The 16,941-nt window shown below is 41.3% G+C and overlaps 1 long non-coding RNA gene across 3 annotated transcripts in view; it reads right to left on the reverse strand.

The window, feature by feature from the left end:
- Positions 1-16,941, reverse strand: part of LOC110359598 (uncharacterized) — a 167,621-nt gene that overhangs the window by 108,224 nt on the left and 42,456 nt on the right. For all 3 annotated transcript variants that reach the window (XR_010466116.1, XR_010466114.1, XR_010466115.1), the window contains exon 2: positions 7,847-7,986. This is a non-coding gene — a long non-coding RNA (uncharacterized LOC110359598). The remainder of the gene's footprint in view (positions 1-7,846; positions 7,987-16,941) is intronic.

Here is a 16,941-nt window from a genome sequence, read left to right on the forward strand (position 1 = left end):
AAGTTTGTGACTGGGAGATATGTGCAATGGCAGGACTGTGAGGGCAAGAGGCATCTGGGGGGGGATGGGTGAGCTATGAATTAGGGGATTAACAGACCATGCAGTTTCAGGTCAACCAGAAAAATCAGAGGCACTGTACCTGCAGATCAAACCCAGAAGACAGTAACAGAGCTGCAGACTGACTTAGACTTGCAGGACACACCACAGGCTGGAGCTGAGATGTATTTGCAGACTTGAACAAGAGATCAAAATACAGGGAGAACTGGGCTCAAGCCCTTTTCAGCTAAGGGGAGAGAAATCTGTCTTGCCTGTGACAGTAGAACAAATGCTGTAGTTCTGAGCCTGACTACAGAATTTCCTCCTCTTCAGAATGGACAGCCCAGACAGTCCTTCTGATACGGACTGTTTTGGGTGGGGGTCAGGTGGCTGTTCCCAGACACTGGCAGCCTGGACTGCTGGATAACAGGACGTGTGTGCATTCACTCTTGGGTAACGTGGATGTTGGTCTACATGCCGCGGGAGTCTTCCAGACTCATCATGTGTGATTATTTGGTCTAGAGTGGGGTTCTCAAACTTGCAGCTTTTGCTTGTCATAGAACTGAGGGTATCTAGCTGAAAAATCTTTTTGAAGTCTCCTAGGTAGGTAAAGATGGGCTTCAGGGATAGCAGTCTTCTTGCTTTACACTGGTTTGTTTACCAAGCCCCACCTCCCCTTGCTGTATAAACTTTGTGTCTAACTCCATGCACTCTTCCTCAGGAGGCAGCCATCCAGCTCTGTCCTTCAGCAGCGTGTAAATAAGCTGACATGCAAAGAGCACATTTCCTTGCTTGCAGGAAACATGCTGCGTAATGAAAGAGTGTCCCAGCAGGAGGAACACAACTTGTCTGCCAATTACCTTGGCAGGCACCATGGGATCAAATGGGGCAAGAGCATAGCAGTAGATGTAGCAAAGCTGAGCTTTCCTGCCAGGCTCTGCACTCAGCTTAATACTGCCTTGTGATTAAGACATTTTGGCCTGCAAGACACGCAAGCAGATGGGCTGTCATTCAGGGGCTACTGTCTGCACCAACCGTTCCTTGGGGTTTTAACTTATTGAGGTTGGTGTTTTACAAACGCAATCAAGGAAGCAAGCTTGAGAGATATTATGACAGCAATAAAAGTGTGTCCTGCTTCATCAGCACTTTTGAAGAATTAGTTTGAATGTCCTCAGTGGCAAACAGCATTTAGTGCTGCTCAGTGAAGGAGAGGAAGGGAATAAAAAAAAAAAAAGAGACTACATGGGATTTTTAAAAATAACACTCAATGCAAGTTTGGCACAATGAGTAAATCACAAGCAACAGTCTCCCTACAGTGCTTCACTGCAGGGAACTCCTTCCCGATATAAATCAGTGCCATATGTAGCCAAATACAGAATTTGTGCCAGCTCTTGCTGCATAGTTTACCTTTCTTCAAGATACTGGCAGAACCAGCATCTACACCTCTTTGGAAAATTGCAGTATCTCACCTTATGCTACACCCATGCAGCTGCACTGTGGGTTTGTTTCTTCTAACACCGCCACAGCCAGTAGTAGTGCAGTACCAAATACCTTTGTATCTTCTTCCCCCGCACTGCCATGGGGACTCGAGAGTACACCCCATGGTGAACCTTAAAAAAATCAATTCCCATTACAGAACCTCATTTTCACTCTTTTCAAAATCTCTTTTTTTCTAGAGAGACATTGAAGTTTTGCTCCAAAATGAGCTTTCTCTTCCTTTTTTTTCTCTTCCTTTTTTCTTCTTTTTTAACAAAATTACATCAGATGATTTTCAGATTTGTGAAAGGATCTGGATTCTCTCAGTTATTCTTAAAAATAGCCAAACAGATAAATAAATAATAAACTAAATAGCATAATTCAGTGGAAAAAATACCTGGAGGCTTGAAGCTGGGCAGCACAGCCTCGAAATAGTAGTTTGATTTTACTAAGAAAAAGGGGAACTGAAGCAAAGAGAAAATAATTCTGCACCAAATCTCCACAGCATCCTTCCACAGCAACTAATCCAGTTCCCTCCCTGCAGGGAGAAGAAATCACACCCCCATATTGACTTCGCTGCACACCCTCCCTGTCAACCCTTATAAGCTTATGGTCTGCTGTCCCTGGGCTGCTGCTGGGCCAATTTGCATGAGGAAAATTGTAAATGTCACACTAAAACACACACAATGGTATTCTCCCAAAGCAAATAAAGCTCAAGACCAGAAAGCAGAGAAAATTACACCCACAAAGCAGTTGTAAATCAGCCCTATCCCAGGCCCTTTGCAAGTTTTGCTGCCTCACAAGTATTTGACAGATTCAAAGCTTTCCTTTAGACAAAATCTAGTGTTTTCTTACTTTCCCATCGTGAAGTTAAACCCCTTAGGGGACAAAGCATGCTGTTATCCTGATAACACAGGGATAACTACTTCTTGAGGTGGAAATTACAAGGTTCCCTCTTCCCACCCGTGGCAGTAAAATGTTCAAAATCCCACATCCTTCGTTAACTACCAGTAGCTTTACTGGGAGACCAGACAGAGCTTCACCCGACAGATATGGAGGGATCTACCTGGGATGCTGAAATTAGAAAGCGGTAGCTAGTCACCCTGGGCCCTCACTAGAGGAGAGAGATGTCTCCAAAGGATGATTCTCCTCACTGAGGTCCCAGCCCTGGACAGGTGCTTTTCACACTCTCCAGGCTGAGATGGGAGGTTGTTTGGAGGCTCGTATAGAAGGTCCAGGACCAAAGTTTGGTGAGCTGAGCCTGGGGTGTGAGACATTGGCTTTTGATGAGAAGTTTCTAAGGGGTAAGGAATCTCTTCTGTCCCTAGGGAGCTGCAGCTAATGAGTGTTTCAACTAAAAACTATTGTATTTTACTTCTTTCTGCGGGAACTAACCAGAACTTGCCTATACACAGGTCCATTGTTGGTGCGGGACCAGTAGACTCTCCACAGCTGCATCAGCCCCATAAGTAAATAAAACAGAGTCCAAATAAATAATTTCCATTATTTGACAGGAGCCACCTAGCCCACACTGCACCAAAGCACATCACCTTTCTGACTGCGTATTTCCTTTCCTCTCAGGCTTTCCCTAATACGTTTTCAAAGACTGAAACTTTCTCCCTTTTGCCCAGGTAATAGAAAGCAAGATGGGAAAAAAAAATATATCAATGCCTTGTGATCAGTTTCTCAGTGCTACGCACAATCAGACAAAGAAATAAGGCATTTAATAAGACCCTGGCATGGGTCAAAACTGCCTTGTGATAAACCATTTGTTCACCTGCTTCCTGAAAGTTGCTCTTCCAGATCAGTGATGCTCTGGGTGAGGTTTACAGTGAATATTTTTCCCTTCACAGTGTAAGATTACCTAGCGCTGGCAGAGCAAACACAGAGCTAATGAATTGACTGCACTGCAGACCTCAGCCTGGTGGCCTCAAGAAGAGGCCAGGACAGTAAAAGGACAAGCTGGAGTGAGTTGTCTTCAGCAGCTAGCAACATCTTTGTATCTCCAGAGACATTCAGCTGCACCAAGGCTCTTCCAGTACCAGTGTCCCAGCCAAAGAAAGAGTTTCCATGTGTCCTCCCTCTTCCTCACTGTCACACTCCAGACAATCAATAGCTTGGCCCTGAAGATGTTGCTGTGAGAAAGGAGTTTAGGCAACACAATACTGATTTGGCAGCTTGGCACCTCACACAGAAGCACCGGACAAACATGACCTGTATTTGTAAAAGGTGAAACATAACTCTAATGAGAATTCACGAGGTGGTACAATACTATTTAGAGTTGTGGTGAAAGTGTGAAGCAGCTGGCATAAATGAAAAATCTCTGGAAAGGTCAAGCCTTGGAGGAACTGAGCAAGAATCTCTTTGGGCAGAGGAGAACTGTTCTGAGACAGCCAGGGGAGAAAAAAAAAAATATCAAACAAATAGCTTTGGAGGAACTGAGGATAGAATTAATCTCATTTTAAACATCAAAAAATGACGTGTGTAACCTAGGTTTGTCATCCAGGCTCCCTCAACAGTAGAAAAAGAGAAAGGCACATTAGAGGGCAAGTAATCCTGGCTACCTGTGAAAGCGCCTGTTAACATGAAGCCAGGAACTGGCTCATGTGTGCTCAGAGGGATGAAGTTAAGTGAGGAAAATTGCAACCTTAATCAACCCAGATCTCCCTAGAAGGTGACAAACCTTTGCCAACATGAATTTAATGTGGTGTCTCCTTGGAGCAGCACCACACCAACAAGCTTAAAGAGAAACTATGCGTATGTGGGGCTGGCTATATGTCAACTTCAGCTAACCAGCAAAACAAACGAAAAACCCCACCAAGATGGTCTTTACTAACCCTTAAACACCTGTGTTTTGTATTTAAAAAAGATAGAAAAATGCAAAGAAAGATGATGAATGCTAAATGCAATAAATGAAGAAAATACATTATCTTCGACTCCTCTTTGCATGGATCTGTAGTAATTTCAGAAGGAGTGATTGGGTTATGAGATAAATTTAATTTATTCCTGATAAAAGAACAATGCTACATTTTTTTACAAGTGTTCTTCAATAAGCCACCTGGGTAGTTCTAGTAACAGATAATAAAAATGAAATATGATAGGATTCCTAAGAAGATCCCAGCAGTTAACAGGGAAAACCATTTCATATCTCTGTCTTAGGAGGTGCCCAGATTTCCTAGGAACAACAAAGTTTTAATCAGTCTCTTTGCAAAATGTGGGATAAATTTGCAGGATGTGGCTTTATTCCTGTCTTAGCTGTAGATGTTACTTCAGAATCAGCAAATTAAAACCAGAGGGGTACAGCTGGATAAAAGCAAACTGCCTCTATTCCTAGATAGCAGTGGAAAGTGATGGTATCGGGGATCACAGAAGGAAAGACAGAGTGAGTTTTATTGTGAGCACCAAAGGCTCAGCAATTGCAGAAAGAAAAGCACGTCACAATCGTGCTTCAGGGCCCAGAGTAAGCAAGACATTCTCTGTACTTTTCTCCTGGACACCACAATGCTGAGAGCAAAGGATAAAGTGTTCTCAGGCTTTCCCTTATCCTATGAATTTGTTCTTACTGGAAATTAGTTTTACTCAGCTGTCCTAGGTCTAGTTCTTATTTTAGCTACACAGACAAATGTAGTTTTAGCTCTTTGTGACCCATAGAATGAACCTAGTTGTACACCCATGCTGTTCCAAAAGCAGCCTGGTCTTGCACAGCCCAAATTCCCTGTTTGTTGTCCATGGATTTACATTTGCATGATGCCTTTTACTGGATCCCCTGAAAGCTGACTGTGAAGAAGCAACCTACACGAGATGCTTAACCAAACCATCCCTCTATGTACGTTAAAGTATCAAGTGAATAAAATGTATCAAATCCGCTATTCTCTAAGGTCAGCTTCTGTTGGCCTTTATCTTATATGTTAGTTTACCCTTGCTTTTCAAACACATTTCTACCATCCTGACAAAGGTCCTCTACCATTAAAACCCCAATATAATCAGACTGCAAAGGAGTCAGCAGGAACTTCTCTTTGCTGTTGTCTGCAGCCATCAGAATAGAAACGCTGTGGAAAGTGGCGGCGATTATGTGATAGATAAATCACAGGGAAAATATTTTCTCTCTTCCCTTTGCACAGATCCCATACATCACTATGACTCAGTGAAGTTCTCCCACTGGGGACAAATTCCAACTTCTAATGCTCTTTTCAACTGATTTCTCTGTGATAACAGATGGGTCACCATCCTGAGATATTGGATTTTGATAGAATACATTAAAAACCTTTGTGTTTCAGAACAATTTCATCTGGGGACCCAATACTAATCCTATTTCAGTGGTCTGAGTTTTGCATGTTACTCCCGATGAGAAAAATCCCCTCCAGCCCAAGGGCTAGCATTTTGCCTCACCTCTCCTCTATTTTTTTCTGGTTGTTTCACCAGTCTTCCTAGATGTGATAAATCATGTAAACTTAATTTAGAGATTATACCCCTGGCATTTGAAGGTAGACAATGTTAGTTCTCTGCTTGTAGCCTGCTAATCTTATAAAATTCCTCCACTCCCACTTGGCTGGAACAGTTGTTGGGGAGTGAGGGGAGAGTGAAATCTATTCTATGAAGTGTATGGGACTTTTGTTGGACCCTTGCAGATGGTATCCTGGCCACCATCCAAACTCTCATACTGCTGCATAAGGACAAATGCTGTAATCCTGAAGATTTTCGTCAGGTCGCTGTATTGCAAACTTTATCTCAGCAGTACAAAGCTGGTGCTACCATTTCCAAACTCTTTCTAGTTTTTCCCATCAGTTACAGATTTCTCTCAGCTATACAATACAAGTCTACACAATTCCCAAGTCCATTACACTACTTCCTTGTGTATGTTTGTCTGTGATTGTTGCTACCTAATTTCTATAAAATTTGAGGCTGATATTCCTCCACTAAAGCACTAGCAGATCTGCAGAGGAGATGCATGACATAGAGGAAATCCTGCTATCTGCAAGAAAGCACTATTTCTTGCCTGTAAGGTGAGCATTTGGCCCCAAGCTGAGGGTTACAGCAACCAAGCACATTATCCATGCAGCCTTTCCTTTATATATGTATTCCCTTTCTAAGGAAACATCACCAGCAGGGGATTAAAACCAGTTTTTTCATGGGTATCCTAGGCAGCTGTCTTTCACCTCTTCTCCTAGTATTTCTTTGAGGCTTGAATGTTTTTCACTGGGGTTTTTGTGTGTGGGTTTAGATTTCTGTTTGTGGTTGGGTTTGGGGTTTTTTTGTTTGGTTTTGTTTTGGTGGGGTTTTTTTAGGGGGGGTTGTTCATTAGTTTGGTTGTTGTATGATTGTTTTCTCTCATTCTTTCCCATGCCTGAACAGTTCTTGGCTTTGGCAGGCACAGAAACTGCAGTTTTATTACATGAACTTTTTAATATATCAGAACATGTTATTTTAATTCATTTGTTAAAATGCAAATTCTGCCCACTCAGGGTTGATAACTTTGCCACTTCTGTTCAATGTAAGAGAGTTTCAGATGTTGCTGAGAATCTTTAAACAAAACTCTCATCTTCAGAAATCAGGAAGGCAAAACCCTAAACCAAGAGAAATTGCTGGACCCTCTGAGAGGTGGCCCAGGGGATTCTTTAATGCTGACAGTTTGGCATATTTGATAGAATTTATGTGAAGCTGTGACAGGTATATGAGCTCAGTGGCAGCTGCCCAGGCAGTTCACATCAGTAGCTCTCTACAGCTCTGTGTATCATACATAAAGAAAATATGCTGAAACCAACACCAGCCTCAGACATCAAGCATATAACATTCTCCTCAGCAAGTCAGTATTTGTACATCCAACACTAAGAAGAAATTGTCTCCAGCCAAAAGCCTATATGCTCTTTTCTGGGTAACCCTCTGAGGGGAACCTTACAAAAAAGTGTAAGGGAGGGAGGGAACCAACATTTCAGCCAGCCCTGACCATCCAGGCTCCCCTAGATATTGTATCAGGGCAGTGCTCACTGCTGCTTTGCCAGCGCATCAAGAGAACAAGGTGATTTGCAAGCAATTCTCATGTTCACTTTGATCTTTTGCACAATGTCACTGGATTTTAATCAAGCTCTTTAGAGCTTTAGTCCACACTTCTAATGCACTAAAGTGAGATATCTCCACTTGGTTCCAGCTTCACAAGAAGCTAAAAATTCTTCTACTCTCTATTTTCCCCTTCAATTCAATAAAGAGAATGTTGAACGAGTGAAAACCACTTTGTTTTACCATTTCCAAAGTAGGTTTCCCTGGAATATTCCTATATACTTTTGTAGATATTATGACTTTTTAAGAAGGATCTGAATCTGAAAAGAAGGAGACTTACCAGGAGGGATCTTTTCATGGATATGAGAAGCCTCTCATCGAAGACAATAGAGAAGTCAAATTTTGCATCTTGCCAGAGTGTAGAGGAGCACACAAGGAACCCAGGTCAATAGCATCAGCAAGAGTAGAAGGATGGAGAGCCTAGAAAGCAAGAGCAGGAAGTTTTCATTTGAACAACTGCACAATAGATTCACAGGTACAAGGCAAGGTCTCAGCTAAACAAGTAAACTGGCACATTGGTATTTTTTTGGCACAGCTTCCTAGTGAAGCCAGAGGCTGACCACATGTAGATTGAATTATTTTGACTAATCTAAAACACATTCCAAAAGGGAAGAATCTCGAAGATACCCAAATCGGACTTGTCCCACAAGAACTGGCCAGGGAGAAAAGAGACTTTATGTATACTTCCACTGAAAAGAAAATACAGTGCAGGTTCAGTCCTGAAAGTGGGGCCAGACCCTCATAACAAGTTTAGTTGGAGATTTAAACCAAGCCCAGGACATTAGACATGTATTAGGAAGACAGCTCCTGGCACCTTCTCACTGCACAGTGCATATCACTGCTGACCCACATGCTCCCTGAGCCACGTTAATCCCCAGTTTGTTTCAGGGAATTTTTATGGATGTTGTAGGTCATTTACTAAGGATGATGCAAAAACTCCAAAGCCAACAGACTGGATGGACAACAGTGCATTACTAGCCAAGCACACCAAGAAGCAAACTTGACAGTTTTTATCACAGTACATCACAACTTTTCATGGTAGTGTGCAGAACTAAGTTAGTTTTACTGTGAAATTGTTCTCTGTTTTTTTTCACTCAAAGCAGCTGATCTCTCAGAAACCTTTGGAAAATCACTCAGCTTTTCAGCTATCACTGCTTTTTCTGTCTCCCACCCTCCTATCTTTTACCACAGAGGAAAATAAGAGCTTTGCTATTGAGGGACAGCTTAATCAGATCATACAACTTATTCCAGTTGTATTCTTTTCCCTTGACTTCACACCCAGCTCAGCAGCAGCTAGATTTGATGTCACCAGTGAGGCAAGCTGAGCAACAACCAAAAAGTGATAGTAAACCATAAGGACAGTAAGAGGGCAAGGAAAGCCACAGTGCCCTGAGCTCAAGAGGGGCGCTCAGGGTATCCCAGAATTTACTCAAGATGCCACTTTTGTTGTGCAAGGAAAATAGCCTCTCTTCTCCTAACAACCTGAATCTGTTTTACCTTCAGTGTGAGATATATTTAGACTCTAACCAAACCAGCCTCTCTACAAAACGTCAAATTTTTACAAAACAAGTTTTCTAATACAGCATATTATAAACATTACAGAGAACAAAACAAAGTATCTCTATAAAAACTACCAGAAAATTGTTAAACCATCCTTTAAAAAATATTGAACAGAAGAAAATTAATCATATTAAACTGTCATAAATTACTTTTAGAACCCTCACAGAGAGGTTACCACAATCTCAGCACTGAAGATATCTTTGAACCCGAAAGCAGAATTAATGACTACATATTATCCAGCCACACTGAATTTTGAGGGGTGCTTGCACAGGGTGACATAGAAAGAGGTGGAAGAGCACAAGCAGAAAAGAAACTACTTGCCTGAAAGGCACTTCATATAGAAATGTTGTCTTGAAATTAACTCATTTTAATTTTCTTAAAAATATCTGGCATAAGTCTGCCTCTTGCCAGTTCAGCATCGAGAGACTTTCAGCTACATAAAAGTTCTGTTTTGAGTAGCAGCCCTGACAGCAAAGAAACTGAATAAGGACAAACTTAAATTAGTCAGAAAACCATCATGCTCAGATGAGAACAAGGTCCTCCCAGGGGATGGTGTTTAAATGGCATCCGAGGTTTCTGAAGGAAGGACACTGGTCTGCATCGCTCTTGTTAGAAAAGTCAATAGCCTGAAGAAAGGTATGTTATTGTTCATAACATCTATAAGAGCTTTTACTGAAAAGTGTCATATTGAAAGGGCATTTGAGATTAAGCTCCTAATTTTGGTTTCCCCCCTCACCTGTTTCCAGCTGCTGGGAAAACAGGATAAAGAACAGAGATGTCCATGTGAATGCATAAAAGTCACAGAGCAAAAGAAAGGGACTAACACTTTCCCTTGAGCTTGGAAAGCATTCAGCCTTACAAGAAACAGCCTCAGACAAAATCCTGTATATACCCATGACTTGTCCACTTTGTATCCAATGGGAACTAAGCCTGTTTTAGGGAAAAGCCCCCAGAAATCGACATCATTTTAAAGTTGGGCATCCGATGTTTCACAGAACCCAACAAGGACAGCAGTACCATCCCTTCATGCTACACAATCCAAGAGATCCCTGGGACCTTTAACTCCCCTACAAGGAGGTACCAGAGGCTGCATTAATAAATATTAATTCCAGCATTTTGATTACTCTAAAAAAAAATGGACCTGTATCTGCTGGCCATGCATTGCCATGGCCTAGTGTGGAAATGGTTCATGGAAGACGTTAAACAACAAGTGGAGCTCAAAGGATGGTCAAAACATTTTAACACAAAAATTCCCTGTCATTTGCTGTAATGTCCTGATGCCACTGGGAAGTAATGATGCAGCAAGGCAGAAACAGGGAACACCACGACACTTTAAAACTCCAAAGCCAGCAGAGGACCAGATGGATTGTTCCTGGTTGCCACAACAACTGAAGTATCACAACCCTCCACAGCAGCTCCTGTTGGTAGTGCTGGGCTGCCGCAAGCACATCCAAGGTCTCTCTCTGACAGTACAGAGTCAGTCTCCAGATCTCAGTCCTTAACTTCAAGTTCAGTGACACACAACCATAACACCCAACAGCCTCCTGAAGTGATTACTGTAGCTGTGGTCAGCAACACTACATCATGTGTATAGGTAATCTGCTCTGCCTAATCGCTATGGGATTAACTCTAACGAGACATAATAACCCTCACAAGCTTAGTTTTCCTCCATTCAAAGAGAAATTTGTTTGGCCTGGCCTTTTTCTACCAAATGTTTAGCATCCTATGTGCACATGTTTAAAAATAATTCCTAACAAATCACTCAACTGAAAACGATTTCCCCTGAGGGGGGAATGAGAGAACAAACACATGCCAGATGCAAGTCACACTGTTCAGTGCACTCCTGGGGGGCAGTCAGACACCACAATGCTGAGAACAGTGGAGGAGTCGAGATGGGACACAATTACCCAAGTTATATCAGATTAATTTCCATTCTATTTTCCTATGAGGTTCATTGCTGCAAAAACAGAAGAGATGAGGTTTCATGGAAGTGGCTTACAAAGTGAGAGGATGGCAGAACGATGTAAAGAGTACTAGTACTAGACTTCCATTGTTTAAATTCATTTCTGCTCTGTTTCAAAACTTTTGCATGCCAACAGTTTTATATGAGGATTTGTAGTTATTCCTATAAAATTAATACTGCTACTTTTTATGTCTACCTTGTGGGAGTTTAGTTTTAGCTGGTCTGAGACAGCACTTACCGCAACCTTTTAATCTCAAAAGATTCATTTTGGGAAAGGTATTTGCATAAAAATCTTTTCTATGTTTCAGTGATATTATATCAGTTTCATTCAAAAAAACCCACTGAATCTTTTTGGAATTTGTTCTTTGGGGTTTTTTAAATTTTATTTTGGAACATGGACATTTCACTCATTTATATTACTTCTACTTTTCTGTTTTCACATGGACATATCATGAGATCAGTTACAAATAAAACTTCTGTTGAAGACCATCATTTCGGCCAAACCATGAGGTCAGATTAAGATACTGTTTTGTTGCAAATCAAAATCACAATGAAACAAATTCACGTCTGGAAATACCGTGGTTTAATATAGAAAGGGTAAGAAAAATTTGATTGTAAAAAAAATTTAAAAATTTTAAAAAATAAAAGACACACACACAAAAACCCCACAACATACTGAAGTCATCCATCTCTCCCTTGATGCATAGCAACAAAGAAGAAAGGTGTATCTTAGGTACTGGACTAGAATATGGGACATTTCTATTTGAATTCTCAAATGGATAGAGATTTCTGGTTAGATGATGGACTTTTATGTGTCTCGCTCGCCGAAGTAGTGAAACATAATAAAAAAACCCAGACCATCTATTCCCTGATTCAGTTACTATGATAATAAGGTGGCATATAAATTCCTTGGATACATGCCAGTTCCTTCTAGCTGCACTCACCTGCTCCCAACAGCAAAATGTTTACTGATAATAATTACATGCTGAGATTATCCAAGATGCCCAGGGGATTGGAATGCACATAGGAACTGGCAGCACTGAAGATCTCCGCCTATGGATTTTACTGAGACTGATTAATTTCTCTCCCCACCCCGGCATCATTTCAAGTGCACGCACGCAGAACAGTAAGAATAATTACAGAGATAACATCTTCGGGACAGCTGGCAGAGAATCCTGTTGTGCTACAGACTTTGCAAACAGACAGTAAATAAGAGGTTCCACTCCAAAAAAGCACGTTATGGAAGTTCTGGTACACACCTGTAAGGAGGGACAATTCCCCACCAGCAATATGCAGAAAATCTGCAATTTGGAAGCACCTGAAGAGTTACACAAATTCCAACCGCCAGTTCACAGGACCTTCCTCTGCAATTATGAAAGTAACTTCTTCCTGCTCCTTTCCAAAAATCAAACCTCAAAATTCTCCATGCAGAAAAACATCTTTCTAGACTATCACCTTCCTAGTGTAGTATCTTCTCCTCCCTCATCAACAGAATGTTGATGTTGGTTTTGTAGCTGGTAAATTAATCAGCTGTTGTGAAGTCAGATAAGATTTTCTATTGGGGGAGGTACAGAGAGTTTTCCAATGATGAGCAGCACTGTGGGAAGGACAGTGTCTCACAGCACTGCCCCTTGCTAGAATAAAAACTTACTTGAGGAATAAGTGTCAAACTTGTGATGCCCAGAGGTCAGGCAGAGAAAGTTTTGCTCTTGCCTTGTGTTTTTATTCTGACCCTTCAGCCCTCCTTCCCCAAACCCAGCAGCTATAGACAGAGCCTAGAAGAAAATTTCTTCTGCCATAGGTGAAGGGAGGGATGCTGAAAGGGAGGGGGAGCCAGCAGCACATTCCCAGCTGAGACAGAGGTTTTTTGCATGCATGGATCCTGGCTTAAATCTTTAGCAATAGTCCAGACTTTAGCTACCTCAGAGACATCTTTTCTACCGGTCCTAAAAGAAGTGAGGGAGCCAGTGCCCCTTAGAGAATGAGAGGACTTCAGGTTTGTTAACCCATTGGTCTGCAGACAGCTTTCACTGCTCCTCCATCACAGACCCTCCCACTCAAGATGACCTGGATGCTACATCAGGTGTAATTAGCCCTGTGCCCTGAGCATGGGCACAAGCCAGTCACACTGTTCACAAAAGCCTTTATCAAAGACCCAAAGGCTCATGGAGTTTTGTCCTCTGTTCTGACACTCATACACTTCCACTCTCCTCTTGCACTGTGGTTATTTCAATTTAATGGAGATCAAAGGGACTCTCCCAAAGTGGAAGATGTCTTTTAATCCAGTTTTCTGTTTCCTGTTCTTTCATTATTGCTATGGATTTTGGAAGCTTCTTGCTGCAGTTACACAGTTCTCCGATTCTGGAGGCAAGCAAGCCTCCTCCAGGATAGCAAGTGAACAAATAAATCAAGTTCTGCTTTAACAAAAGAAAAGTGGGAGACAGAGAAGGCTGGAAAGAAGTAGATTGCCAGTCCTCGCCTTGTCTCCTACTTTGCTTCTCTTGCCTCCGAATCAGATCCCAGGGAAAGCTTGTGTTCACTATCTCCTCTGCTTTTCTTGCAGAACACACAACGGCTGCGAGGAAAGAGAATGAAAGCTTCTATGTACGAGCAATTTCCTTACACTTCCCAGACTCTCAGAGGGTAGGAGATGAGATCCTCTCTCTGTTTTTTGTTGCTTGGGGCATTTGCATAAAAAGGAGCCTCTTTGTTATTTAAACACTCGCCTGTTCCCACTGCATGGTCTCCTTTTGAAGTTGTAATCCTCTATTAGCTACGTGTCAATCACACTGCTGCTGGGCTGCAGGTCAGACTGCAGTGCAAGAGCCCACGTTTGAGGCTACATATGCAGGGGGATCTGCAAGCTTGAACATCCCCTTTTTTCAATAGGTGGGTTTGAAGCCTGGGACCAATATCACTACTATTGTGCCAGATCTCAGAAGGCTGGTATGGGGGTCAGCAAACCTCTCCGTGAGCTGGCAGAGCATTGGGTGGTTGCCCATACCCAAGCAGCTGCACTGAACGGCTACAGAGCAAAGTGCACCTGAAGCACCTCAGATACACCATGCAGGACACCAAACCCATGAGTTAGGAGCGCGTCTTTCATCACCTCAATGACCTTCCTCAGACTGGGAACAAGCAGGGAGCATTGCTGGCTAGATCTAAACATGTTTTCTCTAGCACAAGCAAGAACAACTTAATTTTTCTCACATGTAGACAGAAAGAGGAGCAACTCCTCTGGAATCAGCGGCATGAAGTCAGTGAGAGACACAAATCAGATCCCCTGAGTGCTGATGGAAGCAGCAAAAGTTTCTAAATTACTTTTTAAAAAACCTAGTAAATATTTATTCTGTATTTCATTTCACATAGGAACACTGAATAAACTTGATTTTTAATATACAGCAGAAAGAGACTCAATATTGCTGTAAGGAGATGAAATGGTTTTGTTATTGTATCCTGGATTTCTTTGTTCAAGTAAGGAAGGAACAAAAAGCTTAATTGAATGCATTAGTAATCACAAGGTAGTTAAATGTCAATTGGTCATTAAAATATGGAGTGCAATAAAAGCCTAAATAATTTCTGAATCATAAACATAAGTGTATGCATCAGAATGGGTATTTTCTGTTAAAAGGTGATGATTTTATTATGGGAAACTGCACCCATTTTATATTTCTCTGTTTTTTCTTTTCATTAGGATTTCTATACCCTTTTGCCAAAACCATTTTCAAAGTCATGCTATCAAATTAGTATTATTATATTGTGTTTTGAAGGGAAAAATCCTATATTTGACAAGAGAAAAAAATTAAAGAGATAGCATAGTTGTGCTTTAGCTAAAAATATACTGGCACATGAAAGGTACAAGCACGGCATTTCTCCCTCTAAAGTTAAATATTTTTGTCAAAAAAAAAAAAAAAAAAAAGAAAAAGAAAAAAAAGAAAGGTACATCTTGGTCCCAAGTGAAGTTCTGAATTATGCTGGAATTTAAAAGCCACGTAATGGCAGTAAATTCCCTGTGCTGGAAACTGTCTAAAATGGAAACTTGAAATATGACTAAATTTCCCAGTGCCTGACCCCAGGCAGCACAGAGTCTTCCTTTTTGACAGAGTGGCTTATACACTTTAATCAGTCATGTCCATCTCCATGTTCAACCTGGTCAAGTAATGAAGAACATGTTTCTATCTTCACCCAAATGTTGCTCTGTTCCCCAGCATCTTGCTTCAAGCAGGAGACCCTATGTAGTGACCCTGGTAGCTGAGCCTGCTAAAACACAGGGCTGTAGCCACTTCTGTATTCTCACTATGTCAAACCTACATCCTGGCCTTTACTGGCATGCACTGAACATGGGCAGGATGCTCGGGGAAATAGAAATAACCTTTTAATACACAGAGAACCCTCCACTGGTATCTTCTTGCATCAAAGGAAATGGAGAATTAAAGACAAAACAAAACGGAAAATGAATGTAAACAATTCAAATACATTGTGGAAGGGGGCAATAAATGCAGATCTCCAGCACCATGAAGCTAAGGGCAGTATTTACCTGCATACAAAAAATTAATACTGAAACAAATAAAGAAATATATTTTAGCTATGGTATGTTGAAATATTAATACTGTTGGCAAACAGAGTACATGAACCTATTATTTTGCAAAGCGTGTCTAACTATAGTGAAGGCAAACATTAAATAAGTAACTAGAAAATCCAATTCTTTCACTGTTAGTTCTGATGCCTGTAGCCAGAAACACAGATAGTTTATTCTGTTCTGCTTCCATAGCCAGAACAGATTTTCCGTGTACAACCTGTTAGGTAGTTCTTAAGGACAGGGTTTTGTGAATGGAAGACATTTGACTCTAGGATCTACAGGGAGTAGAATATGGCTTAATTGTTCCAAATTACTATCTTACAACAGTAACATCAAGAGAGTTTGAATAGAGACCACCCCTGATCTAAACTAGTATTATAAGAGTAGCTCCACATAACTACCACCACTGGTACTATTTTCTGTGTACATCTTCCTGCCTCTATTGCTTGCATGTAATAGTTTGAACGAAGGTATTTCTGCAGAGTATCCAAGAAATAAAACGTATTTGTCACTCTATTCCCATATTTACTGTTACTCTAAATTCCTTCTGAAGGAAAATATCAACTGCAGCACAAGGAAAAGTAGAATGCAACATCTCATCATGCAAACAGTGAAGAATGCTTTGATCAATGCAACAGAACCTTCACAATTGCATAGTTAAATACTTCTTGGTATCTCGGGAAATGTAAATACTAAATCCATTGGCCATGCTCTTGAATTTAAAAAGAATTTGTGAAGGACAATAATTAACACAAAGGTGGACACAGCCTGTCAGGTTATCAGTGATTTGAGCCACGTGCTTCAGGCAGGTATTACAGACAGCATACATCAGACAATAAGGTTAAAACTTTGTTTTCTTTCCTCCCCTAGACTGCAAGCAAAGGACTGGGATTCAGTTACCTCTTCTACCTAATGGTATTTGAATTCACATTTCTCAAGGACGTGTCAAATCAACAAGCAAGCCACAAATTTTCCAGGGCTCTTGCCCACCAGATATGGTATCTGGGCTGCCCAGAATATGCAGGACTGCTCTACACAGTGGGGGACATGCTCTTTCCCTCGCTGAATATTTAAGTATTGCATGTGAAGTGCAAGTACTGAAGTGGGAGTTCTCGCCTTCATTCACACACACGAAAATCCTGCCTACCGACCTTAATGGCAGGGAAGACTTCTGTTAAAAAAATTAAAGCAGGTTTGAACCCATTCAGCCAGCGGAAAGGATTGATCTTAAGTCCCTCAAACCATAGGCAGAGGGCCTCCAAAGAAAAAGTGC

The sequence above is a fragment of the Columba livia genome, chromosome 14 (genome assembly GCF_036013475.1).
Source record: "Columba livia isolate bColLiv1 breed racing homer chromosome 14, bColLiv1.pat.W.v2, whole genome shotgun sequence".
NCBI lineage: Eukaryota > Metazoa > Chordata > Aves > Columbiformes > Columbidae > Columba > Columba livia.